Raw genomic sequence first — 15,619 nt, 5'->3', positions numbered from 1 at the left:
ATCAGCAAGAGAAATGTGGAATATTTCTCTATTTTAAAGTCTGTCCAGATTCACAAGAGGAAGAGTATACAACTAAAGACAGGACACAATTACAACATTTTAATTAGTGCTTTCTTGTCCTGCAAAATATGTGTATCAACGTACCAGAAATGTTATTGGTTATCTTAGTGATAACGGTGCATGGATTCTAATATTATGTGATCATTTCTCCCATGTTTATCTTTTCATTATATAAGAGAAAAGATGTGATGCCAACTCTGAGAATTTCTGAAGTATTGCTGTTTTCATCACAGCATATCAATCTCCTTAAATTACAGAAAAACCAAGCATTTTCCTTCAGTTTAACACAATATTTAAGGAAATTTGTAGTGTAATACCATTGCTTCTTTAATTCTTCACAGTCTGATTGATCTCGTTTACTCCTTATGCTGTTTCCAGATTAGGACAATAATATCATAGATTAGCTCAGAGGGACCTTTCCGCAGATGTGTTTGTTTCTTTTGCTGCTGTATTTGAATGCATTGTTTTTTACAGAGGCTCCAAAATGTGCTAGTAAAACAGTGATTGTTTTTGTGAGATAAGTTTTCTGGGTAAAGGCTTTTAGATAAACAGCGTGGTAAAGACACGTGTCTGAAATAGTACATTAGGTTGACTACACAATTACATAATAGAGTAAATATTATTCAGTCTTAAACCAGTGCTTGGTTGTTTATATGATAGGGTGTCAGTCCAAATCCTGCATTAGTCTTTTATTTAGTTTCACCCAATGGGCTTTAGTCATTGAAAGTAAAATTGTAGAATGCTTATGTACAAAAATGGAATGTTATAGCATATGTAGTCAGAGATCTGAGCCATTGGATTTTTCTTACAAATAATACACAGCCTCTAAATAATTGAGAAATTGTTTGTAAGTCTTCAAATAATTTTTTCTCTAGGACATTTTTTTACAATGTATTCTGTAAAAATATCTGCTGTGAAGATTTTAGCAATAGTTATGTGAGATGGCTTTGTGATGCAACCGTCGCTTTATCAATGGCCAAATAAGTCCTGTAACAGTAATGTTAGTAAGATTACATTACCCTATGTAGCTTTTGCTTTATGCCTTATGCAGCTTACAGAAACAGTGTGAGTTTGTGCTCAAATTTAGCTTGTAATACCCAAAATAACCAGTATGTGTCTTTAATCCTATAGGTTACTTGAGTCGCTGGGTTATTCAGAAATTCAAAGCACAAGCAAAGAAATTCTTTGTGTAAAAATATCTTCCTGTATCTTTGGAACAAGTAGATTTCTTTTAGGGGTATAATAGAATTAGGGGATATAAGGAATTAATTTTTAAACCAATCATGAGTGCTCATCTAATTTTCCAAAGGAGTACATAACAAATGGTTGCGGAAAGAAAAGCATTCTTTACCCAAGTTTTGGATAACTGTTGATTCCCAGCACTTGCAATTGAAGTAATTGTGTATCAGCTTTCCCTCTGCTATGAGCACTTCTATGAGAAAGCAGAGATCACATTAACGGGAAGATGTTGTAAACGTTTTCACTGTAACTCAAGACCACGTGTGGAAGAGTAAGAATCTTTGCTTCTATCTGGCAATCAGTAGGTAGCTGTGTTATAAGACATGCCCCATGCTTTTATTTCCCTCCCATTGCAGTTACAGCTATAATAATTATGGATTGTTATTATTATTATTATTATGTTTTTAAAGGGTTTGCCCTGCAGTAGTATTTTGCCTGCTTTACTGTGCCCAGCCATACTTCCTGAATTTGATTTTTTTTAACATAAATTCTTGAAATCTGTAACAAGCTTATCTTTGCTCATACGCTGATTCCAAGACACTTGGCTCTTGTTCAGAGGTGCTTGCTCTTACATCTAGTAAGGTCACTCCAAAAATAATGCGTCCTATTTATTTCCATTGAAACTGCAACAAATACAAAGTGCACACTATTTGATAAAGCAAATTCTCAACTATAAAATACTCTTTTTCAACACTGCCACCACCATTAGCTGTGCAATTTTGCTAGTGATAAACAAGAGTCTGCATGTTGTACTCAAAAATCTGCACTAGTGGAGATGGCCCTCTGTCACCCTTGCTGAACAGCACCATCCTCACATGTGCTCATCCACTGCTTGGTCTCCAGAAAGATTCAGAAAGAGTTGATGGATGTCAGTGGTTGCAATTTTTTCCACTTGGTGGAACTCAGTGACACACCTTTGCTTCATATTCGCTTCTGTGTCAGACACCATTCTTTCAGACTGCCCTTCTGCTGCCATCTGTCACACAGCAACAAAATATAACGGGATACTGGTGAAAAGGTTCAACCATACCAGCAATATCCACCTCTGATATCATGGGCCTGCATAATAAAATAGGAGGCATCATATTCGGAGCAGCCCTCATATTACAATGTTGTGCAAGATTCCAAGCAGAACTTGAATTCCTTTTGAGCTAGATGAGGTACAATCCTATCCTTTTGTTTTTACATTCTAAACAGACAGAGCAGTTGGACAAAGGGTAGAATAAAAAGGTGACCTAACCTGCTGTTGTAGTCCCACAGGTCTTTGGTCATCAATGTGTTGTACAGTGAATTCTGTTCCATCTTCTCTGTAGCCATTTGAGCTGAGAAGCAAACATAACTGAGCATCACAGCAGCCTCTGATTTTGTGGAGTGTGGAAATGATGAGGGGGTGTAGATAGAATACTAAGCATACTTTGATATATCAAGCTGAAAAAAAAAAAAAGCAGCAGTAATTCAGATTCTTCATTGTAAGGTCTGGAAAGAACATGAATAAATAGATCTGTGCACAGATTTTGAGGAAGATAAATTTTTGTGTGAAACATTAGGGCATCAATTTCTGCATTTTTCAAAAGGAACTTTGGTTGCACACTGAGATCTGAACAAAGTTATTTTTGTCTCACTATGTTTTTGTGCTAGTATAGTCTGCTGCTTCATATAACATGCCAGTGCACAAGTCTCCGTATAGGGTTACTTAGTTCACAAGTGGAAAGATCTATATCTAGCAAGACAACTATTTTGTTTTGGTATATCTGATGGGTATGGATAGAATTAAGAGAGTTTATTCTCAAAAGTAACAGGCTATTCTTTGACAGCAAAATGTGTTTGCTCCTGATGACAGTCATTTCACTTTCTGCTGGATCAGAAGACTTCCCTGAAGGAATTTTAATTGATCTGCACTTACCCAAAATAAAGCAAAAACACTGCTGTATCCTAGAGATAAAAGGAAAAAAAAGAAGAGCTGATGGAATTCAAAGTATATGATTTTTAATGTTTGCTTTGAGATGAAACGTGGGGCCTGTAGATGCTAATGAACTGCATTTATATATGTTGAATAGAGTGGGTGCACATGGATAAAGTTGTAGATACAAACACAGGGAAGTGTTGAGAACCTTCACAAGCAGAATTCTGCTGTGGAGCAGTGAAGCTTCTCTTCTAAGGATACCTTCACTTCCCCCTTTGATTTACGGAATCTCCTTACATCAACAGCATTCTTGGGAAGAAGTCCACAGGTCTGTTACCTACTTCGTGGAGAAGTTATTGCATTTTGTTTTGAATCTATGCGCAAGGAAGCAAGGGAAGGATGATCTCTGTGCAGTATCTCAGTTTTGTTAAGGCTTTTGTTGTCTTCTGTTGTATAATCTCTTAAGTTGTCGATTTTCTGGTCTGGTTAGTTGTGGCATACTGAATTGTTCCTCATACGAGATATACTCTAACCGGTGGATGATGTATGTTTTCTTTGAACTTTTTCTAACTACTGTTTTGTTGTGCTCTATTCTCTTTGAGACACTACAGCTGAGCAAGCTTTTCAAGATGGGGCTTGTTACAGTGGAAAATAATGTGTTTTTCTTTGTTCTTTTTCCTTTCTCAGTAATTTCTAATGTTTGATATACTATATTGGCTCTGACAGAGTGGTGAGTTACCTTTTTGTGGAGCTATTGTATACCAAGGTCTCACTTTCTGAAACACGAAGAGATGTTTTGTTTAACAGAAGATTCGTATTTGAATTTTTGCTAGTAATGGGTAACTAAAATGGTTTCCAGTAAATCTGTGTTGAACTAATTGTGGTAGTCTGCATAAGCCCTACTAGAAGCATGCAAGATTTTGGTGTTGCAAAACAAATAAAAGCGAATCTGAAATGATCTTTCATTTTGTGGACTTAGTTTTAAAGTGATTCTGTTATAACAAATCCCAGGCATGGAGTAGGCTGCTACTCCAGGGTGCTTGATATAAAGAAGGATGTAAAACATGAGATTTCTTTCAAGGTGTACAGTGCATGCATATAAGAATGTGGCCCATAAATGTATTGATGAGTGTTTTAAAAAAGTGATTGTAATACTTTGTTATAAAATCAACATGAAGGCTTGTACTTACCATACCCTTTTCTTTTTCTTTTCTTTTTTTTATTTTATTTTTTTTTACCTGTAGGTAACTTTAAGTGAAAGCTAAGGACTTTTTGTCCTTATCAACCATAGAAGTGAAAGACACTTCTAGAAGGAAGACCAGTTTGAGCAAAGAGGAAAAGACCATTCCTTCCCACAACCCAGCAAGGTGACTAAGTGACTCCAAAGAAATGTAAGTGATTTATGGTGGAGCTGTGGTTGTGACTGTTACTACTGGGGAATTATGTGCTCACTAAGGAGGAATACAGAACCATGTCATTGAAATTTATTGCCTGTGGATGTGAATTATGGTTTAAATTTGCAAAGCATTCAGCAAATACATACTCCTTCTATGTTTTTGTGATGGTAGGCTATTCTACAATTATTTTTCACATATGAAAATTGTTACTGGAAAATGAATTGCTGAAAGAGTCCAAACTATGGCTTTCTACCATTTTCAACTCATCTAGATCTAGGTTAATTTACATATGTGGGGACAAAGCCACAACATCTCAGTTAGTCATCTTGGAATCTTCTAACGCTTAGTAGAGAAGCAAGCATCTGCTGAGGCCAACCCATCTCATCCTAAAAGTAATGCCAAGAAGATGTTGTGTGAGTCCTTCAATATCATGTGTCTCTCTGTTGACAGCTTAGCTTTAGCCAAAGTATTCAGTGAACACTTTAACCTGTTACAGCTGTGTAAGAAGCGCTTCCAGCTTCTTTTCCCGTCCCCGTATTGCATGTGTACCCTCATGCACCCTCAGCGTGTGTAGCTGTTTACATGGCTATGTGACAAATATCGAAAGTGAAGCTGGCTGAAAATAACCAATTCTCTGTAGGGTTTTGTTTTCAGCTGGATTTATCCCAGCCTTCTCATGTATGGCTGTCCAAGGGCTGTGGTACAAAGGGAAATGAGGATGGAAATTAGCAGCCAGAAGCGTGGGGGAGGACACGATAGCTTCTTTTGGCAGATGCTCTGGTTTTTGAGCTTAAATCGCTCGGGAGCTGTAGTCTCAGGCCTTGTAGATGTTTTTAGTGCTCTGCCATTTTTAAGAGTGGAAAAATTTGAGACTTATGAGACTTGAGATTTTAGTGAAAAATTTGAAACTTCTTTTCGAATCAGGAACTTCTGTTTTGCTGTATATTTCCTACTGTGACAGTGCAGGATTTTTTACATCCTTTATGACTTAAATTTCAGATCTCCAAAACTGCAAATAGCAAGTAAGTAAATAAATCTCATACAGTAATTTATATTGTAAGTGTGACACTATATAATCCATATATACATACATAATTTCTGAAATTTCAAAATGCTAGCCTGATTTTGTATAGTGCCAAGTATAAACTATGGGCTGAGTGATACTGTATGGTTACTAGTTGGACTAATTTAAACAATGTTCTCCTGAACAGCAGAATATATAACATGTTATAATAATAAGACAGAGCCAGCAGCGGCATGAAGTTCAGCAAAGGAAATTCTAGGTGCTGAACCTGGGATGAAGCAATGCCAGAGAGGCACAGGCTGGGAGATAGACAGCTGGAGAGCAGCTCAGTGGGAAGGAACCTTGGGGTTGCTGGTGACAGCATGCTCAACATGAGCCACCAGCGTGGCCTGGCTGCCAAATGGCAGACCACACTGTGGGGTATATTAAGCACAGCATAGCCAACCAGTCAAAAAGAGGTGATTCTCCCACTATATTTAGAGTTAGTGTAACCTCACCAACACTGAATATTATGTGTAGTTCTCTGGAAATATTTTTTTATATTGTGGGCTCCACTGTATAGCTATACTGTGGGCTCCACTATATAACTATATGTTAAGATACTTGAAAGTGTCTGGAGGAGAGGAACAGAGCTGGAAACATGGCTAGAAGGCATGTCTGATGAGGGGTAGAGGACATTGCAATATCTACTGGGAAGAAGAGGAGGCTGAGTGGTGATCTCATTGCTGTCTACAACTTCTGAGAAGGAGAAGCACAGAGGGAGGTGCCGGGCTCTGCTTCTGGGAACTGATGGCAGGATGCACAGGAATGTCACAAAACTTCACCAAAAGGATCAGATTGGACATCATGAAAAATTTCTTTATTGTGAAGACACTGGAACACTGGAAAATGCTTCCTAGCGATGTGGTTGATGCCTCTTGTCTGTTAATGTTCAAGAGCCATTTTAGACTGTGCTCTCAATAATGTACTTTATCTTTTCATTAGCCCTGGAGAGGTCAGGCAGTTGATCTCAGCCATTCTTGAAGGTTCCTTCCTAACTATTCCATTCTGTTTGCACCCAATGACAGGATGAAAGGAAATGGATATATACTGAATACGTGTGCGTAACAGTCCATTTAAACATAAAGGTACTTCCTTGCCTTGAGAGTGATCAAATACTGGAATGGGTTGCCGAAAGAGACTGTGGAGTCTCCATCCTTTGAGATACTCAAAACCCAGTGGAATACAATAACAAGCAATCTGTTCTAGCTGACTCTGTTTGACCAAGGATTTAAACCATTTCCTGAGGTCCCTTCTGACTTTAGCTATCCTGTGATTCTGGGAATATTTATAGTTAAGTGCAGTCATACAGGAGTCTGCTATTTTATTTTGTGATCTTGAAATGTATTTATTTTTTTGTCTTTTTCTGGTTCTGATTTATTTAGCTATTCAGTTTAGGGTTCTACTGAACTTCTGGTAAAAGATGAGAGATTGTAGAAGTTGAGAGCTTTCTGAAATGTGTTAAATTATATTTAAAGACTTGTGAGTGTAACTAAGAAAATGAGACTGAAGTCTGTGAAAGTCTTTTTTAGCTGTGAATTAGAGCCCCAGTTAGAAGGACAGTCATGTGCTGTGGATTTTAGGTATTTTAAAAGTGAAACTTCTTCATTTGACGCATGGAACAGAAGATACATTTGTAATATACTTTTATGTTTGGAAAAAAAAAAAAGGCAAAAGCAGGGAGAAAGCTTTGGAGAAGAGATCCAGTATTCCACAACAGAAATATCTACCTTCCCAAAGTTTAGTCAGATGTAATGAGGAAAAAAGAACAATTTCCTTAAATTTATGTTTTCTTAAATTTCAGCTTGGATTAGTTCTGCAGACCTTTTCTGTCCACAGTTTTGCTGTAGGCTGAGTATCTTTGCAAAAGCTTCTGTGAGATGGGTGTATCGTTTCTGAGAATGAGAAAAAAAATCAGCTCTAAAAAAAGGTCTAACAATTCTTTCCTTTGCTTTTGAGCAAAGACTTGAAATTTAAGAGTGAAGCTTCAATGGCTTATAAGATGTGCTTTTGCTATGCCCATGAATGTCTGTCCTTATTGCACTGACTTATAAGCTTTTGCAAATTGATGCTTACTCATATTCAGAAGAAGCATATTACTTTGTCAGCATATTCTCAAAATATTCCCTGTGTATTCTTAAGCTTCTGTAAGTGGTTGAGTCTGTCCTGACATGGAGATCAAACACTCCATGACATTTTAAATGCACAGATCCCTGTTATTTTCGCAAGAAGGTTCTTGTTTTTGCATTTTTATGAGACAGTCCGTTTTGATTTTTATGCTTGTTATGGATTCTTTCTTCAGTTTAGGCTTATTTTCCCCATGTACTCTTTGAGAATGATATCAAGAGTGTGATTAATCTCTCCTGATTTCAGCTGTCTAGGAAGCTAGGCGTTGTAAGACTGAGCTGTAGACTTCTCTAGTCAGTGAATAAAAGTGGGTGCTTCCAGAGGAGGACTCATCCATTCAATGTTATATGTCCATCTTAAGATGAGATGAAACAGCTTTGGAGATGCACGTTTTTTGTCACTGACAATAAGAGAAAAGCTAAGGTGACCAGCAAAACTTTAGACTTTAAACTTCTCTATCAAATGTTAAGGTAGGTCAGTTCCATCTCTTGTGATGGAATGTGATAATGAAGATGTGGCAGTGTTATAACTGGCATTGACCAAAACATCCTCCTTTCATATGAGTAAACCAAATTCTTTCTGGAATTATGTATTTCTTTGTGGTTACAGTAACACATTCAAGCTTATCAAAACATCACTTTCCATAATGCTTAGGCATTGCATGCAGCCATTAAGATAATGCTCTTTAAATGCCATTTTAATATTATCTATGAAATATCAATAGATTTTTAAGTTTTTTTTATCTTATATCTTGCGCAAATATCTTAACATTGTTGTTAATTAATTTCTAGTAAAAGTGAGATGAGATTCTGAAATTTAGTATTACTTACAATAAAAGGTTGAATTAAAAAACTGATGTTAATATAACAGACAAAAGCGTGCTTTAAGCTGATTTTTAAATGCAAGTAACTGGGTGACAAAATTTTGCTCTAATATCAAGTAATATTGATAATATATTAAATACAATTAGAATGAAATGCTACTTTCCGTTTGTATTGAAGTGTTGTATGTTTTTGGAGTAATTCAAGTGCTATTTGAGTTTGACTGGTGGCAACTGCATCTCCCAACATGTGATGGTAATGTGCGATGAAGATTTCTTGTGTTCATGCATCAGGGCTGTATATGAGGAGAACTTCCTTGAACTGGAGGAGTCAAATGGTCTAAAGGCATTAGAAGGAACATACAAAGTTCTCATTTGCTTTTTAGTTGGGACATTGACATATGAAAAAGAAATTCTGGTGTAATTTTTTTGAAGCTAACTGCCGTATTATGTGAGTAATGACCTTGGACAGCTAGGTTTACCTGTATTATTTCATGTACTTTTAACATCACTGTTACAAAACTACAAAGAACAGCAGCATATGCTTGAAAGATGATCGTAGCATTATGCTAAGAATGTGCACGATTGCGTACAGTAAGCAGTAATACTGTGCTTGCGTTTAGGGATGGATGATCAATTAAACTCATTAAAGTGTGTTAAGTTTTTATTCCTTTTTTTTTTTTATGTTCCTTTTTGTATCTTGGATCTTTTTTTGTATCTTTTCTGTCCTTTTGTTCCTATCTTTTTGTCGGAAAAAGAGAAATCCTAACTCCTTGAATCTTTATAAAGCCTAAAGGAATCAAGTCTTTTTTTTTTTTTAAGAAATACTTATAAATTGGACAAAGAAAAGTGCTCAGAGATGAGAAAGAACCTCACGTAAATAATTTTTAAGTATTTTCTTTAATTCATATCCACTGAATAATCTTTATGAGTGTGTCTTCCTTAGAAATACTGTCATACCTATGCTTTCTCAACATGGTTGTTACTGAGACTGACAAACTGGCCCTATGTATAGTTGATGCAGGTTTTGTAGGCTTGATTTTTTTTCCCATGATTGTATGATTTTCTGGCTTTATTTGAGTTGGATTTGTAATATTCCTATCCTTCTGCCTCTTAAAGAATGTTCAGTTTTGAATGGCATTTTATGCATTATGACAAAAATAATGACACCAAAAGGAATAACCTAGTTCTGAGAAAGTGGAAAGGGCAGTTCAGCCAAGGTACCACTACGCAGAGTATGTTTGAGCAGTGAAGAACTGTGCATACTTGTACTGAGGTACAAATTTTATGTTGTGATTGACATTTTGTCCTGTACCCATTACAGTGATCAGACTGAATAGAACCTGTATGTTTATAATGTTTGGATCCAACGTATGAAGCTGGGTGTAGAAACCTAACCGGTATCCTTTAAAGAAACTCACTAACAACTGCAAGAAAAGTAACAGAGCATGTGGTATTCAGCACAAACATATAAACTGGAAGCTATTTTATTAATAACAGACATTTTTTTCTGAGTTCCGTCCCATTTGGTGCAAGTTATAAAAACAAGTCCCCATCATTTTGTTAGTCTAACTCAAAATTCAAAGGCAGTCTGAAGTTTCAAATAAGGAAAAAGAAAGGATGTTTTCATTGTTACAGGCATTTTTTAGAAAGTGTGAATATGTACTGATAGTTTTTCTCCTACTGCATATGTGCCTTGTATCTTGTCTGGAGATGCAAAGTAGGCAAGGAAGTGAAGAGGACTTTTTACCAGTATGTCTTCATTTCTTTGGCTTACATTTGTCACTTTGTTGTTCAGCCATCTTATCTCCAGTGGTTTTTGGATGGTTTGATTTCTGATTTACTTGGTTGAGAACATCAATTAATTGGATGACCTGCCCATTCTAACTGTCATTTTTTTTAATTTTCTGCTTTGTGAGAGATGGAATCGTATTACTTTAATTTGAAGTATCTTTCATGGGACACAGGGAGGTGAAAGGTAGGAGATAAACTAAATAAGAATGCCAGCCAAGCAGACACCTTTTGCTGAAATGGCAACATTATAAACTTTGGTGTCATCCTGTGTGCAGCTGCAATGCCCTGGCATTGAGCTGTTGAGAGATTGGAAAACGTATGAAACATGTATTTGTAATGGAACACAATTCTCTTCATATAAACTCAGTAAATGTTTTTATAGGATTACTGCCTGTTGGTAAACAGCTGCAGTGTTATGCTTCAGAGGTAGAAGCATTTGAATGGTAATGAAGGGATTCTTATATACAGTTAACAAAGCATGATGAGATCCTTGGGGGCATAAACCATGGCATAAATTGTAATAACACTCTACATTTGATCTGAGGATTTCAACAAATTTCATAGAAAACATTAATTAATTATTACCATAAAGCCTGTAGAGTACTGCTTAGACTATTGAAATCATTAGTTGGATTGATGACAGAAATCATGTATCAATTGTGTAGTATGTTTGCAACACTTACTTTGCTGAAGACAGATAATTCAGGAGACTTCTGTTGTACATATCATCATCTGTATTTTGGACAATAAGATGTTAAGACATGAAGCATGGGTGTCCAACCTTTTGGCTTGCCTGGGCTGCTTGAGTGAAGAGGAATTGTCTTGGGCCATGTATAAAATATAAAATGTAGTTAATGTATGTAAGTAACAACATTTGTAATATTTTTTATGTTTTTTATTAAAACATAAAAAAAGAGGGAAACAAAAACATAAAACTAGTGGGATATTTGACCTTGTTTTAATGAAATTAATGCATTAGTCTGGTTTGATAGAGGTGGTTGCAATTCTTAGTGAGTTCTTAAGGTTCTCAGTGCTTCACCCTTGAAAGTAATTGTTCACAAGTGTACTGCCAAAGGTGATGACGTGAATAAGGCATCATTATGAAATGAGGGATATTTTTCTCTGGTAAGGTAGGACTGATAAAAGCATGATAAAGCAGTGTGATTAAGTTTTTATTTGAGTTGAATATCTGATTGCAACTCTACACATTCCATATGAATACTTACAGGTAACGTATCTATGTTGAACTGAAAGGAGTTGCAAATATCCCCTCAAATTGATAATTTTTTCAGCAATCTTGAAACCTATTCTTAAATTGCCCCATGTGACAGCCTGATCCAAGTCCCATCCAAGTCATCAGGAATTGTCTGCCTAATGGAAGCAGTGGTTGACTCAGTCTTTTGTATCTCTGTATCTCTTTGGGTTCTGTCATTTAAGTTAGGTTCGCTCTCTGAGCAGTATAGGGATAATGGCCATGCCTGTGTTCTGTGATGCAGATGTCACATTAGATCTTTTGGTATGAGAAGAATTAAGATCAGGATTCATAACAATTTTATAATTTCTGAGCTGATATGTGTACTATGTCAGAAAAACAACATATTTTTATGTCTTAAAACCACGTGTTAAAACCATCAATTCAAGATATGCTAAACACAAACAGCTTCTCAAGGGCAAGAAAATAGTCACATAAACAGTGTAGATGCAAGGTACATAAGAGCAGAAAACATCTGTTGTGTGTTGTGATTTGATGAAAACATCCATGATAGAAACCAAAGCTAATTAAACAGCTATTCCACAGTGCTCAGTGCAATTTAGGGCTGTTAAAACTATTTTATTTAGAACATTGGTTTGGAGAGAGAATGGCAAAAGATGCTTTAATTTTTGTCCCATCAACGCTGCTACCTTTTTAAGGCCACATTTTCTAGAACATTGTCAATGACCATTGCCAATTTGTCTCTGTTGTTAAAGAAGATACCAATATAAATGTAAAGGTATTTAACAGTTTTCCTATTCTAGACTCATATTTTGTAGCACTGAAATACAAATTGTTTCTCTCCTATATTTGTAGCAACAAATGAAAACATGTCAGTTGTTAAATGACACAATTTTGGCTAAAATTGTATTTTTAAATAGAAACCAAGTATGGGTTATGCTAATAGAAACTCATTTGTAATTTAAACTGCAGCTGTTAAGATTCAATAATGGCGCCATACATCAAGGAGTTTTCTGCAAAAACAGAAAAATACTAATTCTTCATCCTCAGATCTGCAAATCCAGAATGACGGGATTTCAGCCCTTCATCTTTTAGTGACAGGCAGCAGCATCAGTAGAATAAAACTAAAATGTGATCCCCTTTCTCTCCACCTCCTTCCCCTGATTTTGCTCTGACAGAGTAAGAAACACAATTTTAGCTGGTATCTTTCCTTAAAGGAAAAAATGGTCTGTTAGCAAGTCTTTTAGGGAGAAGGAGCTTTTTGGATAACCAGTCTTTTTATTCTTATAGTGCATCTTGTTCCTTTGTTTTTGCAAGTTATGGTAAATGATTTCTGAGACAGTTATTGAAAGCAGAATCAAGGTCATCAACCTTTCCCCAAGAAGTCATTATGTCTCAGTTCTTGTTTCTGATGAAAATGTTGAATGTGGAGGCAATGGGCTGCAGATCATCTATCTGAAACGCTGCTGTCTCATGTGAGGAATCCCCAGCCATATGTTAGCAAACAATTTACTTATGTTTTTTATAAAAATCAGTGGCTGATCAAATTTTTTTAGATGAATTTAAATTTATTTTAAAATAACTTAGTGTGTGCATGTTGCACTTTATCATTCTAAATCCCATAAAACGCATACGTTATTGTTAAGTCTTCTAAAATTCATGATGAAATAAAAGCCTTTGGGTATTTTGAAGACCTGCTGTGTCTTTGGAGAAATTTGGTTTTAAGCCCTACAGCCAAATTCCTAGAGCTTTTCCATTTTCCGCACATGAGTTGAGCCTAGTGCTGGAGTTGGCTTATGAAGTTCAGTCTCTGTGTGTGGCTACAAATACTCAAGTATCTGAGAAGACAGAAGGTAGGTATCTGTCTAACCAAAAGAATTCTTTACACACTTCTGTAGCAAACAAAAATTGTGTAGTCTGTATCTGGAATAGAAAATGGTTATCGTTTTAGTATTAACAGGTTTAGCATCTCCATTAGTCTTTTAGTTGAGATTAGGAGTGGGCTTCTGAAGAGCCAGGATAAACTAGGTTACTTCCAGAGCTTCCTGCTGACAGAGCTAAACAAGGGGAAGTGCTCCACAAATGAATCCAAACCATGCAGTTGTACAGAGTGAAGTGTCTTAAAGCACATGTCAGATGGGTATAAAGTACTTGGCAATAGCAGTTCTTTTATACTTCAAGTCTGATGTCCTATCTCCTAAAGCAGATGTTCTCTTCTAGAATTAACCTATTTATGAATACTTATATGTACTCACATGACCATTTTGTATGTTTAAAACTACTGAAGAAGAAATTTTTTTTATCTAGTCTCTTTCCATTAAAAATATAGTTTATAGAATGATATTTTGAAATTTTGATCTTGCCTTTTCTGTTCACATTTCTAAGGGAAACTTAAGACTCGTTAAGAAACGTAAGACTCCTCTTAAGGAGGAGAATTAAATGACCAGTGAAAGGGATGTTCCTTTCAACTCTATGTTTATATGACAAATGAAGCACTAGAGAACTTATTGCTTGTTTATCAATAGAAGATAGGGGAAAAAAAAGAAGGCTAATATCAAAAGCAAGTAGTTGTCTTTTCATTCAAATAATCTATCATCTTTTGTATTGCAATTAATTATGGTGTGTAAATGTGTATATGCACAGTATAAATACACTTCTGAAGTGTAATACAGTGTTGACTGTAGATTGGCACATCGTAAAGAATATTGCTGATGGCAACAGCCCTTGATGAGGTAGTTCCACTGGACAGGACATCTGTTTTAGCGTGTACTATTCTCCATGTTGTTTTCAAAGTGAAGTATTTAATCTGCCTCTCTGAATAGAGTCTCTGTGCTTTCTGTTCAGGTTTCTAATCTTGTGAACTTCTAGTCTTTTTCTCTCCTAATCAGTGTGTATGAATGAGATTGCTATATGATGGCACCTGCAGTTCTTCATGGGAACTTAACTGTGATTTTCAGAGCCTTACTTATCAAAGCCATTGATTTTGGACTATCAGGCAATATTTTGTTTAGAAGTCACTACTTATATTTCCCAGGATGGCACTGTGCAACAACCAAAATACTATGTGTAAGAGTTACTCAGAAGCCAACACTTGTAGTCACGTTAACTTGCTGATCCATAATTTAAAATGCTCTACGTTTTTGCATTATTTTAAAAAATAGTGATACTGATTCAAACAGCTGGAAACTGAGTACTATTTTGTACTTGCAAGTGAAATAGGTATTTTGTAAATATATATGAAAGAGGCTAAGGGAAAGGAGAAAAAGAAAGAGTTGGTAGCAATTTGAAGAGAACAATATGAGACTAGTTGAACAACAGGAAGGCACCAGTTATGAAATGCCTGTTAACTCTCAGTAGTATTAGACCAGTCATAACAGGGTGAGGTAATCGAGTCTTTGAACATTAACTGACTTACTTGGTAAGAGAGTGAAGGTACAAAGAAAACGTGATTGCTTTCAGTGCTCACCGTAAATACATACAAAACTCATAAGCTGCTGATGTATAGCTGTTGGAACTAAACATTCAGTTTCCATCATGTTGAAACATTGACATAATCGTGATTTTTTAAATCTTGGGCTACATATTGCAAGTTTTACATGCATTGGTGTTTACAGCATTTCTGTTGAAAAGTCCTACAATTCATGTAAAAGCTGTGAGGGTTGTGAGACACTGGATCAGGTTGCCCATAGTGCCTGTGGGTACGCCCTCCTTGGAGGTATTCAAGGCCAGGTTGGATGGGGCTTTGAGCAACATGGTCTAGAGGGAGATGTTCCTGCCTATAGCAGGGGCTGGAACTAGGTGATCTTAAAGGTCCCTTCCAACCCAGACCATTTCTTATGATTCTACGATTTACTACTTATCACTTGAATTTCAAAAGTATAAATTAAAAAAAAAAGAAAGAAAAACAACACACAAGTATTTGTACTTTTACTTAGTTGCTCAATAGCATCTGTGGCAATGATGTTTCATTTAATGCTTCATCCATTCTTGATGAAAACATCAG

The 15,619-nt window shown here is 36.1% G+C and overlaps 1 protein-coding gene across 1 annotated transcript in view; it reads left to right on the top strand.

Annotated features, from left to right (window-relative positions):
• Positions 1 to 4,448: 4,448 nt before the first annotated feature.
• FOXP2 (forkhead box P2) overlaps positions 4,449 to 15,619 on the top strand; it is a 338,892-nt gene continuing 327,721 nt past the window's right edge. Inside the window, exon 1 of the mRNA XM_010706777.3 lies at positions 4,449 to 4,593. The gene's annotated coding sequence lies outside the window, so the exon portion shown is untranslated. The remainder of the gene's footprint in view (positions 4,594 to 15,619) is intronic.

This window comes from Meleagris gallopavo, chromosome 1, assembly GCF_000146605.3.
Source record: "Meleagris gallopavo isolate NT-WF06-2002-E0010 breed Aviagen turkey brand Nicholas breeding stock chromosome 1, Turkey_5.1, whole genome shotgun sequence".
Classification (NCBI taxonomy): Eukaryota; Metazoa; Chordata; class Aves; order Galliformes; family Phasianidae; genus Meleagris; species Meleagris gallopavo.
This window is presented reverse-complemented; position numbering and strand designations above follow the sequence as displayed.